The sequence below is a fragment of the Lutzomyia longipalpis genome, chromosome 3, assembly GCF_024334085.1.
Source record: "Lutzomyia longipalpis isolate SR_M1_2022 chromosome 3, ASM2433408v1".
Lineage (NCBI taxonomy): Eukaryota > Metazoa > Arthropoda > Insecta > Diptera > Psychodidae > Lutzomyia > Lutzomyia longipalpis.
In genome coordinates, this window is record NC_074709.1 from 12899946 (window position 1) to 12906499 (window position 6554).

Below are 6554 nucleotides of genomic sequence, written 5' to 3' on the forward strand. Positions count from 1 at the left end.
TATTATTGTGCATAAAGTCCTTTGATAATTTCTTTTGCTTTGATTCCTAATACGCCTGATATGCTGAAAAATGGGCATGTATGTGTACATTATTTAAAAAATCTTTTCCAGCTTTTCCGAATTAATCCTATTTGGAAATTTTGAGCTTTCCCTCACAACTTGTCTGACTTTTTTATCCCCTAACCCATCAATTTCTAAGTATTAATTAGATAAAATCTTTCGAATCTTCTCAACAAATTTTTATTTAATACACAAGTTTAGCTTTGATTTTGACGAATATTCCTTTGTTAGGCAATATTGTATGGATGGTGTCTATTTTGAAAGATCTTCACCATTTGATCCTCTCGATAATTATGTACACATTCTGTGGTCAGGTAAATTGGTGCTGTTGTCCGGCTTTTTTTTCTTCGTCCGCCATCCAACAAGGGCAGAGTTTATTAGTGTGACCTCCTGTTGTGATCCTATTGGGTAAGAAAAATAAAAAGAGGGTGCCCCGGAGAGAGATATTTCATGAGATGTGTTGTTTTTTGTCTCCCACACGAGAGCATAAGGAGGGTGGGAAGGAGATAGTGAAGGAATATTACAGATTGAAAAAATAGGATATATGTATAAGATTTCCAACCATTGAGAAAAATGGGAAAGAATTTCTGTAAGTAATACAAAATTTTCGGCCTTCTCGCGGCTTTCACAGAAGTGTGTGACAAGTGCATACACGGGGCGAGAAATCGAAAGATTATGTTAGTTCCATCGTTCCATTTGAAATGTAAATGTATCTAATGGTCACTAATTTTGAAATTTATCTCCTGAAAACTATCTGTGGAACAAGGGAAAAGAATAAAAACTTTTATAGCGTAAATGGGATGAGGATGGGAGAGATGAAAAAAAATTTGGACAAGAGAACAATGTTTGAGCTTGAAAAGCCCTTAATTTATTTACCATTTCTTCTTTTCATCTACATTTTTTTCATCCTATTTGTTACCTTCTCTTACTCTCCCTCCTATAAGAGCATACACATTTCATTCTTTTACTAAATGGTAAATGATGTTACCGAAGAGAAAAAAAGCAGACATTTTACATTTTCTTCTGTTCTTTCCTCCATCTCCAATGGGAGATAAAATATAAACATTTGAATTAAATGCCGATAATTTAGACGGGAGAGACTATATGCTATATATAAAAGGCGATCGTATGCGAGTGAAGAAGAATTTCTCAAAATGGCTACCAAATCGCTTTTGGGTTCTGCCCCATGCGACCCCCCAGAACCACTAAAATACATTAATTTATTTGATTAGTTTGAACCTTCACCATTTTCCAGAACATCTCTTGATTAGGTTGGAATTGACACAAAAGAAATGATTCCCCGTTGTGAAGATATTAAAATTTTTCACCGTCTTCTTATTATATTGAGAAGAATCTTATACTCGATGCGATGCGATACGATGCCTTCAAACCATTATGTACACGGATGATCTTCATCCCAACATTGAAGCATCGAATTCAAACTAATGAACATTGATTTTTTAAAATTATTTTTAACCCTTTACACTCTTAGTAAGTCCTTCATCCTAAAAAGGATTCAAACTTAACGATCTTTTGCAAAAAAAAAATGATAATAAATATCCATAAAAGTCGATAGTTATAGGAAATAGAAAGAATTTATGTTTATTTCTCTTTCAAGGTAGAAATACCAAATGATATAAAATTCACTTTTCCTTGGCATTAATGAAGGAAAAAAAATTGATGAGTCGCATAAGGATATAAAAATTGATGGGACAAATTTATTTGTTGATTCCGCAGGAGTATATAGGTATAAAGTAGTAAACACAGAATATTAAATATGCCGTTAAACAACTTATTCTTCTTATATTTCATAGAAAAATTATTGCTGTAATTAATTTGTGATAGTTGTAGCGAATTTGTATGATTTGTCAATATTTATTTATCAAGTATGATCGGAATATATACTTTTATAGGTAAGTCGTTAAGTTTTCTTAATATGTTATTGTGGAAATACGTTGAAAAATTATTACCGAGTATATTTTTTTTTCTAAGAATCGTTAAACGTTATCGTATATCAAAATTTATCTGGACCGAAAGAAGCTTTTTTCAAAGTATTTTAAGTAGTTTTACAAGAATAAAATGTTGTGACAGAATTTTAGAATTTAATGTCCAAAAGAAAGAAATTAAGAAAGAAATTTTCATAAAAAAGAAATTCCAGTTAAAAGCTCAAGAAAATAACCTAAAGTTCTTTTCAAGGTCTATTCTTCTATAAGAAATTTTCCATAGTCCATTGTAGAATTTGTCGATAAAATAGTAAAGTAGAAGTAGAAAAATTTCTTCACAGAATAGCCAAATTACAGATAATAGATTAGAATTTACTAACTAATAGAAGTTTTTGTTAACAGAATAGTAGAATTTAGTACTAGAATACTTGAAAAAAATGAAAATATGACCGTTATAAAAATTCATCATCTTCCCCACTTTGAAATCCGATCCCTTAAAAAATATTTTCAACACAAAAAAAAGGAATAATATATATTTTAATTAATTCATTGAGGAGATGTTACAAAATATATCTCCATTTGCAAAGCAAAATAAAACATTTTGAAAGCTTTTGAAAGAGATATTTCCATCCCCTTTGAAATAACACATTTAGTTTGTATTTCACGAAGGACACCCCATCAAAGGATTAGGGATGAAAATTCTACCGGAAGTGTTATGTGATGCAACACCGTTCACTTTTCACATGGCAGATGCATCAGCAACTCCCTCCTATTATTTCCACACATCCTTTTCCTCGCATTCAACAAGGCAATTCAGCCAGTTTGAAAGTTAATCCTTTTCATGTCCTTAATTGTGTGTAGGGCGTTTTTTTTTTCATTTTATCAACATCTCCGAAATAGGATAAAAATGATGATATTTTCATTTTATTGCAGGATATTTTTTTTTTGAGACGCTCCAACAGGGCAGAAAAATCATTCATTGCGTGATGAATTCTGCATTGGAGATCTCTTCTTTCATCTCTCGGGATATTTATGTTTGTTTTGCAATCTTTCGCATCTTCAATAGCGCGGTGTCTGATTCTCCTTTTCTTTCCCTTCAAATTATTGTTGCAACCTCAAAAAGATCATTTTGGAGGTCTTTTTTTAAACAAGTTTTTGCAATTTAGTGCTCCTTTTAATGGAGGCAGAAAGGAAAAAGGACAAAGTCAAAGGATAGAATAAAAAGTCACCCGAAATGTCGCAACAAAAGGACATTTTATCCACACACAACAAAAAAGTTGTGGGTTTTATAAATTGTAAAAAGGAAAGGCTGGGAGAAAAAAGTGTCCTAGTTGAATTTTTGTATTGAAAGTGAAATATTGTTGGAGGTGTGCAACGTTTGATGTTGATGCGCCGGGGCGATAGATTTTTTGGGAGCTCCTAAAAGGAGATTTGTGTGTGATGAGAAAAAAGTCAAAATGTTTTGACTTTCAAAATCTTTTCTGGGCCCTGTTAAAACGGCACAACACAGTTGCCGCCAAATGACGTTTTTTTCTTCATCTTCTTTGCAGATCGGTGTGAGCCCACAAGAAATCCATCCTCGAGCTCTCTTCGTGTTGTGTGTGAAATGGAAACGGCACAAGAGAGAATCAACGTGGGTGGCCCCATTTGGAGGATGCTGGTGTGTTGCAAGATAAAGCGGATCAGAAATTGTTACCTTTTATTGCGGTGGTTACAAAACGACACAACAAATCTCTCCCTCTTTCTCTCTTCCTTTTTGTCTCCACCTCTCCTTGCATAGCATAGATTTTTTTGTTGTACGTTGTGCTTCCTTCAAAAGATTGTCGCTGTGGTGTGCCTTGCTATCTCACCTTGACGTCTTTGGTGGGGAAACAATTGATTTGAGGGTGTCACAAATTATTGTTTGGTAAACTTTTACCGAATTGACAACAGTGCACCGCAGGGATGCACCATTTAGTGGAGGAGATATGACAAAACAAGGACACTTTGCCGGCCATCCGACACATTAAAAGGTACCGCCATTTGCTTGTTTCTTCAAGCTCCATTCCCAGGTCCTTTTGCTCTTTTCATTCCTCCTCCACACTGCCCACATAACAAATTATCCTTACGGAGATACGGACAGGATTCTGTGATATATATACTCTTCTTTTTTTGTTGCTATTTATACCTTTCTGAAGGTAACAAAAAATGTTTAATGATTTTTTCTTTTAGCCAAAGAGATTCAATATTGATTTGTTTTTAAGGAAAAATTTACAAGAATTTTTCTTTTTAAACTCTAATAATTTAGAAAATAATAAGGGAAAAGTAAATCTTCTAAATGAAAATTATGATTTATGTAAAACATAATGCTCAACCTACGACGAGTTTATTAAAACTTATAAAGGACCCTATATGGTAAAGTTTTTATAATTTTTCCCGCAGCTACATCTCAAGAGCCTCAATACCTTCGTTATCTCGCAGTCAGCGTTTTCTTACACAGAGCTAAATTGCTGGATGCATTAAATTTTCCATTTGCGATGAAATTGCCAATAAATATAAATTTTACTCCTTTGCATGTCAACAACTTTCAACCACACATAATCGTGAATGAGACACTTAAAATAACTCATCAATGCTGATCTAAAATTAAATTGCACCCAAAATTACACCGCAGCCGCATATTCAATAAAGTTGCCGAAAGAAAAAAACTCTTGAGAGAGAAAAAAAAAACCCAAAAAATTTCCATAAAAATTCGTCATAATCATTTTATTTATGTGAAAAAAAGTGAGCAAATTTAATAAGTATATAATTTACACGTTTGCCGCAAGAAAAATAAACCCCCAAAAGAAAACAACTCTTATCTCACATGCTAATTAATTGGTGTGCTTTTGTACGTATGAGAACACGGAAAAAAATAAATAGCCAAGGTAGACACAAAAAATATTTCTCCCAGCTATTTGGCGTTAGAATATAATAATGTCCAGGGTAGAAATGAATTATGTCTCTCCCAGGCATTTGAAATTTCTAGCTCAGAAATTTTAGAGAAAAATCAAAACATTCAAAAATTAGGTTATGGGATGGTGTTGTTGACTTTCTCTGAAGAAGTGCAATTTTCCTCTGGACCCATTTTCAGTAAAATCTCATGATTTGTCGAAAAATCTCACAGTTTTCCCAGTGATTTATGAAAATGACCATGTTTATGTGAGTATTGTGCATGTTCTGTTCATAGTGGTTCCTTCCGTGGATTCATTCCCTTTGTTTCTCTGACTCCCAATGATCTCAATGACCTTCTCGCGGAATTTCTCAACATGCTCCTGGACATTTTCAACCTACTTACTCTTCTAGGAGTCACTGGAGGTTCTCCTGAGTGCAAAATTCAGTGAAATTGTGCATTATGTGAGCTTCCCGGGCAGATTTTTCATCCCCAGAATGACATCAGACATTTGAACTTTATTCCCAGATTTATCAAAATTCTAGCTCCTACTCCCAAGGATCAGTCAAACTGACCTTTTATCCTATAAAATCACATCAATCTTTACTCTATTGGAAAAAAATGACAAAATTTGTGAGGCAGTTAAAATTCTTTTGTAGCCGAGACTGGAGCTATAACTGGCTCGAGTACAAATTATGCGTGGTAGAGACATATAAGAATTTCTGGCTTGGATATATGTCAATTTCTGTACCGTACAACTTTTTTCTTTCCGTGAAGGTATCTACTTTCGCACTAAGAACAATAATAATATATACACAAGGTGTGCCGTAGAAACTGTTGGAGCAATTAATTGCTTATTTTGCTAAATAGAGTACCTACCTAATTATGTAGGTACTTAATTAATTATGTATTGCACGCTGAGAGCTGTTTACAGCAAAAAACATGATATTTAATTGAGTACCTAAGTAGGGAAAACGAAAAGTTTTTTTTTTAATCCTCTTAATTCAAACTCGTCAATTTTAAGGAGTTTATTCGTATTTGTATATTATTTGATCAAACAATAGTGGTTAATAAGAAATTTCCAGAGGCTTTCCCTCTCAGGAAATGTTCTACCAGCTAAGATTTAACCAAAAATGATAAAAATGATGTCACAATTGCGTTCCTTAAACGATTTAAGAAGATATTAAACCCAAGGCTTTCCCAGAAAATTTAGAGATTTTCAAAAAGTCTATGTAACTTCAAAATTGTTTAGAACAGTTAAGTTCTGAGCCAAAAATTCTTGAAATTTTTCGTAAAAATTCTAAAAATCTTTATTTAATCGAATCTATTCGACTTTTGTGAAAATAAAAATTTAAAAAATTATTTTTATGCACTCAAAGTTAATGAAGAAACTTTTTTGAACGTTAGGCCTGAGTTTAAAAAATCTTTACCTATTAAAAAAAATGAGTTATATAAAACTTTATTTTAGACTTTAAAAATTCATATTAGATTCAATGTTTCTTTCATTTAAATGATTTATTTTAGAACATTAATTTTAGCATCAAGAAAAAAAATCCACCTGAATGGAATGTGAATAAACAATTATTATTAACTTAAGAAATAAATGAATTTTACTCAAAAAATTCAATTTAATTTGCAGT